Source organism: Canis aureus, chromosome 2 (assembly GCF_053574225.1).
Source record: "Canis aureus isolate CA01 chromosome 2, VMU_Caureus_v.1.0, whole genome shotgun sequence".
Lineage (NCBI taxonomy): Eukaryota > Metazoa > Chordata > Mammalia > Carnivora > Canidae > Canis > Canis aureus.
In genome coordinates, this window is record NC_135612.1 from 80,645,621 (window position 1) to 80,658,461 (window position 12,841).

The 12,841-nt window shown below is 33.6% G+C and overlaps 1 long non-coding RNA gene across 2 annotated transcripts in view; it reads right to left on the reverse strand.

Annotated features, from left to right (window-relative positions):
- LOC144302640 (uncharacterized) overlaps positions 1-12,841 on the reverse strand; it is a 98,712-nt gene that overhangs the window by 24,868 nt on the left and 61,003 nt on the right. For both annotated transcript variants that reach the window (XR_013369589.1, XR_013369593.1), the window contains one exon: positions 11,497-11,585. This is a non-coding gene — a long non-coding RNA (uncharacterized LOC144302640). The remainder of the gene's footprint in view (positions 1-11,496; positions 11,586-12,841) is intronic.

Consider the following 12,841-nt stretch of genomic DNA (forward strand, 5'->3'; position numbering starts at 1 on the left):
ATATAATCTCAATTTCCTATAGCACTTTGGGACCCCTAGATATCAGTCTTGTTGGTTTTCCAATCTAGACTTTATGGGATCTTATCTTTCCAGTACACATCCCAAGGGCTGGGGTATCCAATTTCGAACACCAACTTCTCACTTAACTGAGAGAAGTTCTTGTCTGGTAAGATCTTCCTTTTTGTGTGTCAGCAGGTCAGGGTTGGAGGTTTTTGTGAAACTATACCTCTACCTTTTTACCCATCTTGATGTAAGTCTTTTATCCTTTATTGTAGAAAACAGTTCATCTAGTTTCCACATCTTTTTCAGGGGAAATGATTAACGTGCAGTTATAGATTTAGTGTGTCCATTTGAAGAGTGAGTTCAGGATTCTCCTATGCAGCCATCTTGGACAAACCACCTCCCCTCCAGTTTTTTAATCTCATCATTCTTAAATTTGCATATAACATCCTTCTGTAGGAGTCATTCTTCTTCCTTGTTCTCTAGCCTGCAATCTTGCTCATCTTCAAGGCTTTGCTCAAATTCTCTGTGCTCTGAATCCTTTCCCAACCCATTCCAGGCAGAAACTATCAATTCCTCCTTTATGCTTCCACCACACTTCCAGTGGTGTATTTAAAGCCAGCTATTACCACTGGTGAGAGCCAGTTATTAAATATTCAGGAATTTTCAAGCTAATATATAAACTGCTATGAGCTTTAAATCAACCATGGTGAAAATACTTACACTATAGTAATGGGTAAATCAGGACTCTTCCCTTCTCTCCCCATCCCCTACCCACCTCACAGAGAGCTGATTTCCAGCACACCATTGCTTGTGCATAATTTTACTATGATATATATCCTATTTCCATTTGTATTACAGTAAAAGATCAATCTCTTCTATGAAGTAATGAGCTCACCAAGAGCAAAGTCAGTATCTTAATTAATTTTTCTACCTTCCAGAACTCAGGAAAACTGTAGGGCAAATGGTACATGAAAAGTAAATAACACTTTAAATTTTTAAAAAATGCATAAAAATTAAAACTATTGTTTTCTAACTCACTTCTAATGAGACCTTAGGCCCATTGTATAACTACTTGAATATATTTCTAGTTCTGTTATACGTAGAGAAATATATCTGTGTAATAAGGCCCATTGTATAACTACTAAAATATATTTCTAGTTCTGTTATATGTAGAGAAATATATCTGTGTAATAAGTTGTTGTGGGGATTAAATAAGATAATGGTTAAAGAAATGATTTATGAATATTAAAAATCTATTCAAAAAGCCAGAATCTATTGCTAATTTTATTACAATTGAGACATTTTATCCAGTGCTATCAATGTCTACATAGTGTCAAAATTTTCTTAAAATACTCATGAAAATAAATTATTAAGTGACACTGAAATTAAAAATCTATTTATTATACATTCATCAATAAAATAATTCTGTTTCTTACAAAAACACTAGTATTTAGCTCTTTTTTTTTTTTCTTAAATTCTATGGGCTACATAAAAATTGCTTCTGCTACTGAATGAGAATGGCACCATGGAAGGGAAAAGAGTGGGATTATATAATTTCATTTTCCAATCTTGCAGCTCAGTTTTGTCTGCTTCTCAAAAATAGACTTGTGTATGCTTTCCTTCAAGTATTGTTTTCCACAGTCCAATTAAACTTCTTAAATTTTAAGATAATTGGAACATGCACATGTTATAATATTGTTTTAATACATATGCTGAATGATTGTAAGTAAATAGTACATTCTAAGAGTTGATTTGGGACAATTTTATACTAAATTTGGGTACATCTACTTTAGAAATATATACATTGGATTTCTGATCAAGTTAAAAATAATAATTCCAGTCCCAATTAAACATGAGTCAATAGGTTTATTCAATATGAATTTAAAATTTGAGTCAAAAATAAGTTTCTTTTTTAACAAATTCTCACTGACAGTTTGTTAAATTAAGACAAGTTTACTGACATAGGAAAACATCTCTTTTTTATGAGGTAATTAGAAAGGCTAAGACTGATACTCAAATTTCAAATTGTGTAAATGAAATGCAAAGAGAAATGGCAATAAAGAGAAGTAAAAGTTAAATGTGGCTTAATAGATGCAAGTCTATCTACAAGTCTATCTATCTAATAGCCCTACTTATGTTGATGACTAAATTTTTTAAAAATACATATTTTAGGACTGTGAACTAAAGAATCATATATACTTATGCCTATTTTTGATGCTTCTCTGATTCCTATTAGCATTTACATGACAATGAATAGGAAACCTATGATTCTAGTTGTAGAATCGTAGAACCATGTTTTGCTTATGTTATAGAAGCAATGATATAGCAGTAGTTCAAACAGAAGAGTACCAAATCAATATAAGACAACTCATTAAATATTAGGTTAAATTATTTTTTCTGTGAGGCAGGAGAAAAATTAAGGACAGATTAACAGTTTTGTAAGTCACAGCCTTTTATTGGCTGAAAGGGCATTTTTGGAATCAAGAAATATGCAAATGAAAGAATGTAATTAAGAGATAAAATGAATGCATGTATGTAAGTACACTTGGTTTTTAACATGAGCAATAGATTTAGAGTGATGCTCAAAGCTATAGACATAAAAGCTTCAGGCCTCTTCTCTTTAAATATGTATAGAAAATCAATATTGTATAGAAATTTTGCAGAATTCTTTCTAGGAGGTGGTTTTTGAATGGCCTACATGACCCAACAAAATGTGACAAGAACCAGGAAGATGGAACACTGTTCCAGAAAAAGTGCTTTTGGCCAGCATGGTCATTCTTCCAAAGAAGCTGGAAATTTATACTTTTATATGAAGCAATCTGCTATTTAAGCATTCTGATTTTTAAATATTACACAACCAACCAACCAACAAAAAAACACCTAAAGGAATTCAAAATATTTATATAAGCCTAATATATCATGAAGGCCACCAGTTTCTGATTTTTTTCAAATTTCCTGTAGAAAAAAATTATACAATTTTCCCAAAGGAAGTTATACAAATATTTTTAAGCTAGTGAATGAGCCAATTGACCATTTAAAACTAAATAATTGACTCTTTTCATATCTATGGCCCAATGTATGTATAGGATGGCTGCTTTTATGAGGGAATAATTTCCAATTCCAGATATCCCCAGGTCATTGAGTTTAAACACCAGAAGTTACTTATTCATTTAAAGAGAAATAAAAAAAAAAAAAAAAAAAAAAGAGAGAGAAAGAGAAATGAGGTTGATGGACAAATGAGTAGCAGACCTATAATAAGCAAAGGGTTAAAGATCTTATTATGTGTTAAATATTCCCAAAAACTCTGTCAAAAATAATTCAGATTAGAACAAAACAAATAAGAAAACATAATTTCTCATATGTGGTCCTAATCATAAACATATATATTTTTAATTGTATATGATTGTTTTGCCTTACTTAAAAGCATTTGAAGTGACCTGTCAGTTTGGCATTTCCAAAAGTAGGGATTTTAAGGCTTCATCAGAGGTATTCTGACTCTAAAAATGCTTTTTAGCTATCAGGAATCAACCATAATCTGGCCATTTTAGTGGACATTTTAAAAACCTGCTGGCAATGCAAAAAACATTGAAAATCTGAAGGGTAAAATGACCCATTTAAATATATTTTTAAATTAGTTCAATGAGAGAACTTTTGGATAGACTTCATCTGAATTACCATTTTGACCAAGGCAGCAGCATATAAAACAGGAAAGTTGTTATGTGAAGGAAGACTTAAGATGAATGTCTTCCTACTGCTCCCCAGATCTATGTGAGCCCAAGAAATGTAATAGCACAGTTTGGTTTTTGTAACCTCATCTCAAAAATTTGAATATATAAAAATATATTTATCCAAAGAGTCCACTCATCATCTATGTGCTATTAGTCAGACTGTAAAGATTTTAAAAAGAAGATATATAGTCTCCTGGTTATGGAAATTTAGGCAGTTTCAAGAATATCCCAAATAGTTTAAGACACAATAGTATTTCACAATGGTCACTTAAAATATTTTCCATGTTTTCTGTAGTTTGGCCCTGTTTTGGAGATTGACCCAATATATTTTAAATTACATTTTAACTTATGTTAGATATAATCTTTTAAAAATAATAAATGTGTATATATATTGGGATCTTAAAATAATCTTTTTTTTTAATGTTTTTTGGATATGCCCTCCATCAGTGTAATTACAAAATGCCATGTATTCTTGAGCATGATCTTTGGACAATTAAGATCAACTTGTTAATTATATATATTATGTTTTATTTGGTCTAATTTTACAACAAAATGAAGCAGAGATTTGTTGATGAGTCATTGGTTTGTTGAATGTTATCTATAAGAGTGAAACTAATAATACATTTTAAATAAATCACTTAAAAGATTTGCTTTCTCATTTGTAGATTAAATGCCAACTAGTTTTCACGTTACGTTTTTAGTAAGTTTATATTTTAAAATAGTCTAAGATTTATAAGAATGTTGAAAAGAACATTAAGAGTTCCCATAAGCGTCATGAATAAATAAATATAAAAAAAGAGTTCCCATACACCTCATAACTAGTTCCCCCTTTTACTAACACCTTACACTAATATAGTATATTTGAGATAGTTAATGAAAAATATGGATATATTGATATTAACTAAAGATTACATTTTATTAAATTTTCTTAGTTTTCATCCAATATCCTTTTTCTTGTCCCAGGATTTCTTCCAAGATGACATTCAGTCTTAATGTCTAACTTAGGCTCCTCTTAGCTTTGATAATTTCTCAAACTTTTCATGTCTTTTATGACATTGACAGTATTGAGGGTTACCAGTCAGATATTTTATAAACTGTCCTTCATTTGACATTTGCCTAAATGTCTTTCTCATAATTAGACTGGGGATATGAGTTTGGAGAAGGAAAACCACAGGGGTAAGGTATCATTTTCATCACATCATATCAAGGCTACATACTATTAATATGACTCATTACAATTGATGGGATCATTGATCACCTGGCTGAGGTAGTTTTTGCCAGGTTTCTACACTCCCAAGTTACTCTTTTATCCCCATTTACTTAGTGTACTTTATGGAAGGAAGTCATTAGGAGCAATCTACACTTAAGGAGGGAAAGATATGTTCCACCTTCACAGGCGTGGAATATCTGCATAAATTATTTGTAATTCTACTGCAAAAGACATTTGTCTATTCTTTCTGATTAATTTGTTTACTCAATAATTTATTTATGTCATGGATGTTTATTTTTTACTTTGGACCACAATTCACAATTATTTTATTTTGTGATGCAAAGTTTTCCAGATTTGACTTTTGGAAGCTGTTTCAGTTGGCTCCCATATCACATGGTACTGCCCCCATCCCTCCCACACCAGATGCATAATTCTCATAGTTGTGTGCATGTGTGTTTTTGAGCCTTTACTTACTTTCTGTCAATACGGAAACATTCCAGGTTCAACTTGTGTTTTCCCTGCCCCAGTCCTAGAATCAGTCATTTCTTCAAGGAATATCAGTTCCTTTAATTGGAGAATGTTGTTAGAAACCAAGAGTCAGTAGGCAGTTAAATATCTGACTCTTGGTTTCAGATCAGGTCATGATCTCAGTGCTCCATGCTCCATGCTCAGCTCAGACTCTTCTTGTCCCTCTCCTTCTGCTCCTCCCCCTACTGTCTCTCTCTCTTTCTCTCTATCTCTCTCTCACTCATTTTCTCAAATAAATAAAAACTTTTTTTTAAAAAGTGCCAGATGCTAGGTTCTAGGACCTCTCATTTTATCCCCTCTTCTTAGCATAATTGTACTTCCACAAAATTTTAATGGTCTTCCAAGAAGTTACAATATACATTTTTAATGAATCTAAATCCACTTTCAAACACAGTATAACACTTCACATGCTGTGCAGGTAACTTACAACAGAGTATTCCCAATTCCTCCTATCTATTGCGACATTAATATCTTTCACTTAACTTCTTCCTATGTTATAATCAACTACTACATTGCTACTGTTATTAATATTTGTTTTAAAAAAAGAAAAAATATTTGTTTAAAGAAAGTTATCTTTTTGATAACCAATTAAGAATGTGAAAAAAAGATTTACTTCTTGTTTATACTATAGTTCTTTCATATTCTGGGTTTTTTTAATTCTTTTTATTCTTTCCATTTCAATGAACTATTTTTAAACTTACTGGTTCTTTCCTAGTCATGTGACGTCTACTGATAAATCTGTCAAAGGCATTTTTTTGTTTTCCTTATTATTGCTATTATTTTAATTCTTTTTTTTCAAATTTTTTTTTTTAATTCTAGTAATTTAACATATAGTGCAATATTAGTTTCAGGAATAGAATTTAGTGATTCATTGCTTGCCTATAACACATGGTGCTCAAGAAAAGTGCCCTACTTAATAATTTCTTAAAATTGTCATACCCCTGCTTATAATACTCATCTATTCTTGCAATAGTGTCATTAACATATTTACTTTTTACAGTAGTGCCCTTAACATATTAATCAAAGTTATTTAAAATTCCCTGTGCGGTAATTCCCACATGCTCATTATATACGGGTTTGGTTGTAATGATTACTTTTCCTTTTCTTTAAATTGCCTTTTGACATGTTTTGTAATTGATTTGTTGAAAGCCAGACATGTTGTGTCAAATAATAGGAATTGAGATATGTAGGCCATTATTGTGAGACTTTATGTAAACCTGACTAGGAGTTGAGTTGTGTGTAATGTTTGTTATAGCTGTAGGTAACAGAAGATTCACGTTCCTTCAATGTTTGTGTTTTTGTCTACCCTGCTGACTTTGGGTTTCCCTAAGTATTCCTCCTCGGAGAGAGTCTATATCTTGTAGCCCTTTCAATTATAACACATTGTTATTATACTGAGGCTTTTTGATGTGGTCTTAAGGTATGGAACAAGGTTTGCACTATATAATCTTATAAAAAGATTTTAATCTATAAAACCTTTAATAAAAGACTTAAATCTGTCTTTTAGTAGTTAGTGTACCTGAATTGTGACTTCTGCAAGTGTTTCTCCTGTAGTATAGCTTTCTTTTTCTGTTCCCTATTCTTTTCTCTGGGTGTAGAATTCCCAAGTATTTTCAACTATTTCCTTAAGACTCTGACCCCTGTTGACTATGTTTTATTTTGTTTTGTTTTACTTTTAGGTGATATCAAGAAGGGTGAGAATGACTAGACTGGGAGAAATCCCCTGCTCTCTGGGCTGGAATAAGGCTTAGATAAAGTTCTTCCCCTCGGAAAATATTTATGCGTTCGTTATTCAAGAGGCTGAGGACAGATTTCACAGTGATTACTCTTCCCCTTTACTCTGCTATTGTCATGAAGGACTCTTTCTCAGATATTCTTTATAAGAACCTGATGTGGTTCCTGGGAGTAAAACATACATGAGGAGTTTCTCTCCATCCATCCAGTCCACTCTCAGCCTTCAGTAATTAGGCAACATTACCATTTAAGGATTCTTATTAGTTTAGATCTCCAGGGGTTTATGTACCACGTTAGCAGATTTAGGTTATCTCTCAACGGATGAGGCTGTCCCTCCAGATTTCAGGGTGGTAGTCTGCACTGCAACTTCAGGCCTGTAATGACTGCAAGAAAAACTGATTATCTGCCCAACTTTTTGTTGTTTTTAGAAAAGGAATGACAACTTCCAACCAAGCTCCTTTATATATTGGAGGTGAGGAGTTCTCTGAAAAGACAATACATTTTTGAATACTAGCTTAAAAAAAGAAAACAGGGCAGCCCCGGTGGATCAGCGGTTTAGCGCCGCCTGCAGTCCAGGGCCTGATCCTGGAGACCCTGGATGGAGTCCCATGTCAGGCTCTCTGCATGGAGCCTGCTTCTCCCTCAGCCTGTGTCTCTGCCTCTCTCTCTTCCTGTGTCTCTATGAATAAATAAATAAATAAATCTTTATAAAAAAGAAAACATATTTTTAAATAAGTTTATTTCAAAAGTATGTAAATACATTTATCCACATAGCATCAATCTGTAGAAGTCTCCACATCTAGGGAATATTGAGTCTGATAATTTCTACAGTAATTACATTTATACTTAGGCTAAGGAAAGGACAATTCAATTTTAGCTTTTAGGACATTAGGTGATTTATTCAGGGGTCAAAATAGGAATGTTCCCCTGAAAAGCAATGAATCGACTCAGTGCGTTCCATACACCATATATTATTTTTTTTATAGCTAAGGAGTCCTTGGTATTTTTAGGATTGCCTATAGTTTTGTGTGTGTGTGTGTGTGTGTGTGTGTGTGCCCCTCTACTTCAGATATTAGCAAAGAGAAAAAAAAAGTGTGATACCTGGCACTTCAGCCATTTGTCTATTGTATGTTTGTGTGTATGTATACACTGTATTTTTTACAACTCTTTCAAGATTTAAAAGGATTTCTCCTGTTTCTGCAACATAAGTAAAATAGGTCAGACAGTATGTGAGCTCAAATGAAAATAACTAAGGAAGACTGCCCACAGACATACTTCTCTTCTTTAGGCTTCTAAATGTATCCATCCTGCTGAATGGAGACTTTCAATAAAGGAATGAAAATACAGGCTATTGTGTAGGTGTTTAAATTGTGTGCACTGACCTAAACCAAAATTGTTAACATAATTCAGAGTCATAAGTTTTGGCAGATGAGTATGTGACTGAAAAATGCACACTATGTGGAATACAGGGTGACATATTTATTCTCAACTGACTGGTTAATGCAGCTGTGTCCTGTCTGTCCTATATGACTCCATATTAAAATTTCGAAGAGGACATTTCCTTACAACAGCATGATACATCTTTTGATATAACATGACTTCATATTATACTCAGATAGTAAAATGTAGCATGTACTTTCTATTACTTTGGAGAGGAAAAATCAAGATGGGAATGCATTATGGACTAAGTGGATTACTAAAAACTTGTGTATTTTAAAGATTGTGTAACTGGTAAAAAATGAACAGCTAATAGAAGAAAGAGGATACAATCACAAAATGGAATATGAAGATGGACTAAGTCAACCACTCACAACAATGCAAATTTAAGGCTAAAATTTATGACCTTATGATTATGTTTCTATAAGCAGTAGATCTCTTATACTTTTTACAGAAAATATAATGCAGAAGTGGGATTTAGATCAATTGCTAAGTGAAATAGGCCTGACTTTATATTCAGTGACAGGAAAATTTTGTAAATTATCCAAATGCTGCAAAAAACTCTAATTTTCAATGTCATTTGGTCTCCCTGTTCCTATTTAAGTTTGATTTAGAGTGTGAAAGAAATGGCACATACCCTAGTTGCTATATAAAAGTCACATTTAAGAAATAAGTATTTTTGAGCCTGATTTTTTTTCCCCTTCTTTTCCAAATTGAAATTTAAAGAGGAGTTTTTTGGAGAAAGCCCTGGCCTGCTGACTTCAAAGAATAGATTGGGCTAGGGAGGGGGAAATCTATAAAAAGAGAAAACGGCTTAAATGCCTCCTTACTCCTTTAAACTGTAGCCAGCGGTTAGAAATGGAAAGGAACCTAAAAGATAATTAAGATAAATCACATCCTGAAACCTTTTAATATTTTTGCCCTAGGATTTAGAACTTGTGACTTTAGGGTTTGTTTGTTTTTTTTTTTTTAACATTTCAATGATGTCTGACATTTAAACAATTGTTTTAAGAGAAGAAAATAACTGTGACAGTAAAAGATTGAACTGAACTGTACTCTGGACATGAAGGAATGTAAATGGGAATATGCAATTGTAAAGCAGTGCACATCAAAAGCACTGTGGTGACAAATAAGCAGACTAAGTGACTTTCAAACTATGAAACTAGGTCAAATATCAGATGAAGTGTGTATCTGTAACAGCAGCATTTTGTTTGAATATTGAAATTTAATGTGTTTACTTTTGTTTAACTATAGGTGGCTCAGAATTTCATTTATAAGTTAACTTTATATCCCTAAATTACTTGAGGCAAGATAAAAGCACAAATAAGCAGCAGTTCCTAGAGTCATGACTTAATCTGACAATATTCACGTTGAATGAAAATCACAGCTCATTTGCTCATTGGAGAGTCTTTCCTTTGAATTTTAAAAATAGCCTAATATAAAGTAGTCCCCTGAGAGGAATACCAACAATAAAAAAACACTGTTCATCTTCCCTAACCTTAGTTAATAATAAATCCCTGTCAAAGAACCCTCGGAGGAAGGTTAGATTGGGACATGAGGAGTCTTGCAAAAATCAGTGACTTCAGGAAGACACAGAACATGGAGGGAAGGGCAGCCTGGGTGGCTCAACTGTTTAGCACCACCTTCAGCTCAGGGTGTGATCCTGGGGACCCGGGATCGAGTCCCAAGTCGGGCTCCCTGCCTGGAGCCTGCTTCTCCCTCTGCCTGTGTCTCTGCCTCTCTCTCTCTCTTTCTCTGTGTCTCCCATGAATAAATAAATAAAATCTTTAAAAGAGGGAGAGATGGAGGGAAGAGAGGTTTATGAAAGGAGTTAGTATCTAAATATATATAAATATATATATTTATGTCTATATATACACACACACATATCTACTTATATACATATATTATACTACATAATTAGCTCATAGACATTATTAAACGTGTTGGAGGCAACCTCAACATTTCAACGTCTATCATCAAAAGTTAATTTGAGTCACAAACATGGAAGGTGTAGTATACACCTTTGATAGATTTTTCTAGAGAAAATATGAATTTAAATAGTCTCTTGCACTCTCCTTTTTCATTATGCCTTTGCCCTTTTTCATGCAATTGGCCTACATGACCTGTTCCTCTTTATGCCCAATTATCTCACCAGTTTTGTGCCACTTGCCCAGTGGACTTGTTGCTCTTGGGTCTAAGAATCTTCTTGCTTCAATCTGTGTGGCTTGTTTCTGCTCAGGCCTCTCGTGGTTTAAAAAAATATTTTAGACTCTACTGTAACCTCCTGTATTAAGATCCCCCTTTCTATTACTCCTCCCTCCTTGAATTCTGATTTTCCTCTACTCCTTTGACCAGAACTAGTCACTTACAGGCTGACCAAGAGACGTTTGTTCTTCTCTTTTAGACACCTCATCAGCATTCTCCTCTTAAACTCTATTCTTTGCTTCCTACCCTGCCTCCCACACGCATTTATAGGCACCAAATAAGGAAATTAACATGTTTATACTTACTATGTTGTACTGAATTTTTATTTGAAAAATGTGATCTTTCATTCTTTGAGGATTTGGGCAGCCATCAGAATGCAAGCTTAGATCTGCTGCAATTAGTGTAATTGATCCCCCACAATTTTCAAATGGAAGCTTTGTCCTTTCAAGCTGCTTTTAGCCAGAGACTGAGCATGGCTGGCCCATTCTTGCAACGTGAAGCAACTCTGGCTTAAGCACACACTCATCCATCTACCCTCAACAGCCTGTCTTGGAACTACACTACAGCTCAAGACTCCTAATGTGCATTCACTTTTCTTTCCCTCTCTCCTCCAGAGATGTCATATTTTCATCAGACTCAAAGACTCACCTGGGTTTTTCACCTTATTCTTCATGGGTGTTTTACCCAGTTATTTTTTTTCCAATCCAGGTTTGTTTTTGCTTTTTGGCAGACTCAAACTGAAATAAGAATATGGAATATATATTATATAACTATAATTACATATTATTTATATTTTATATTTATATTTTATTTATTGTATATTATTACATAATATATAATCTATATTATCTAATAATATTGTTATGTATTTATATATTATATATATTACATATATATAATCTCTCTCTAAAAAATAGTTTTAAAAAGAATACAGACGGGGCAGCTTGGGTGGCTCGGCGGTTTAATGCTGCCTTCAGCCCAGGGCCTGATCCTGGAGACCTGCATGGAGCCTGCTTCTCCCTCTGCCTGTGTCTCTGTGTCTCTTTCTCTCTGTGTGTGTCATGAATAAATAAATAAAATCTTAAAAAAAAAAAAAGAATACAGACTATTGGTTTCCATTCCAAGTATCATATCCATCATATCCATTAATAAATTTAATGAAACAATTTCATGGCTACTTAAATTGGAAATTTTTGGATTGAAATACCAATTCTGCAGAGTACTAGTTATGATTTTAGACATCCTTTCAGGCCTTAGTTTTCTATTTTTATTTTGTTTCATTTTCTACTTCCTAAAATAAAAATATCAATTATTATCTCCTATAGGATTATTGTAGAGAAGAGGATTCCTACATATAGCAAACATCTGTTAAGTGGTAACTTTAAAAGTAATGATTAAAGAATCAGGAATCTGGGATCCCTGGGTGGCGCAGCGGTTTGGCGCCTGCTTTTGGCCCAGGGCGCGATCCTGGAGACCCGGGATCGAATCCCACATCAGGCTCCTGGTGCATGGAGCCTGCTTCTCCCTCTGCCTGTGTCTCTGCCTCTCTCTCTCTGTGACTATCATAAATAAATAAAAAATTAAAAAAAAAAAACTAAGCTTCTTTATAAAAATAAGAAAGAAAGAAAGAAAGAAAGAAAGAAAGAAAGAAAGAAAGAAAGAAAGAAAGAAAGAAAGAAAGAAAGAAAGAAAAAGAAAGAATCAGGAATCTTAAGGAAATTCATTTTGGATATTTGAAGGAATGGGCATTGAAATGCAATTTTTATATTACTCTCTGGGACTGAGGAAATGTCAATTTGAATGGAGAGACGAAAGATTGGCATGGTTGACAAGATCTCCTGGAATTACTTCTGCAATGTTAAAGTTTTCCCCAAAATCTTAGGTGGCTGAAGTCCTGATGTGCTCTTAGGGATTTCACTAGATCTCACTTTTTAATAGGAAAGAATCACAATCGCATGAACAATTTAACATTAGGATCCCTACAGACCTGTAG